Source organism: Puma concolor, chromosome A1 (assembly GCF_028749965.1).
Source record: "Puma concolor isolate L17-30 chromosome A1, mPumCon1.1.hap2, whole genome shotgun sequence".
Classification (NCBI taxonomy): Eukaryota; Metazoa; Chordata; class Mammalia; order Carnivora; family Felidae; genus Puma; species Puma concolor.
Window position 1 is genome coordinate 236321121 of NC_141667.1, and position 1619 is coordinate 236322739.

The window sequence follows — 1619 nt, forward strand, 5'->3', positions numbered from 1 at the left end:
AGAGTTCCAGCCCTGCATCTGACGGCTCCACACTAACATTGTACCTGGAGCCTGCTTGGAATTCTCTCTTTCCTCTCTCTCTCTCTCTCTGCCCTTCCCCTCCACGTGTGTGTGCACGCGCATGCACACTCTCTCAAAAATAATTAAATAAACTTTAAAAAGTAAAAAAGGAAATAGCTATTATTTATTGAATATTTTCTATGTGCCAGGTATTAACTCACTTAATCCCCAGAATTAGGTAGGTCCTATGGTTGTCATTTTACAGATTAGGACACAGAGGCATATAGAGATTAAGTAATTTGCCCAAGTTCACACAGATAATAAGAGAAGGAACTGAAAAAAGAACAAACTCAAAGGGCAAGGACAGTAGGAGGATCAAATTAAACTTTTAAAAAAGTTAATTTCAACCAAGTTAAGCTTTGTGGGCTAGACAGAAACGAAACCACCATGGATACTTTTTTTTTTTTTTTTTGATGAAATGCGTTTTAAGTTCTGATCAGCAATCTACAAATTTTCAAACATAATTTGTAGATTAGAAACTTCGTTTCTTTTTAAAAAAAATTTTTTTTAATGTTTTATGTATTTCTGAGAGCGAGAGAGCGAGCGGGGGGAGGGACAGAGAGAGGGAGGAACAGAAAATCTGAAGTGGGCTCCTCACCGACAGTAGCGAGCCTGAAGTGGGGCTCGAACTCTCAAACTGTGAGATCATGACCTGAGCCAGTGTCAGAACAACTGAGCCCCCCAGGCACCCCAGAAACTTCATTTCTAAGTGACTGTCAGAAAATCCTCGTCATCTCCCCGCTCCCATCCCTGCAGTACTTTATAGTACGTGCAGCTGATCACAGGAAGTAAAACCCACACTTAAGGGCGCCCGGGTGGCTCATTTGGTTGAGCGTCTGACTTTGGCTTCAGGGCATGATCTCGCGGTCCGTGAGTTCGAGCCCTCATGGGGCTCTGTGCTGGCAGCTCGGAGCCTGGAGCCTGCTTCGGATTCTGTGTCTCCCTCTCTCTGCCCCTCCCCTGCTCATGCTGTCTCTGTGTCTCAAAAATAAATAAACATTAAACAAAATTTAAAACCCATATTTGGACAATTAATAATTTACATCCACTGCAGATTAAATGTGTATTTGGGGGCTAGGCTGGGAATTACCCTGCATGATTTCTCTGGAATACGCATTCTGAATCATAAACAGTGATTATTGAAATGAATTTCCGGCACTTCCAGATTTAAGTTCTCGTCTCCTGTTCTCGTTCCCAGCCCCGTTCATTGTCGTTCTTTCCAGATATGATGTCCTTCATATTTTAAAAAGACAGTTCTCAGTGGGGCATACGTGGACTATTTCTTACGCGGAGTGATTCCTCCTCTCCCCCACCCTCTCTCTGCTCCGTCAGCATTCAGTCCTCCGACAATATTTACTGAGCTCCTATGGTCCGCTGTGTCCTTTTGGCTGCCATGAAAAAGCTGGTATAGTGTCTGGAACATGGTGGGTACTCATAAATGTTTATTTCCTTCCCCACTGACGTTGACCTTCTTATGAACTCGTCCATCCCTGTTCCCTTGCCTCTTCCAGAAAAATAGATACGCTTTCATCTTCCACTCATTTGCCAAAACTGTCTTT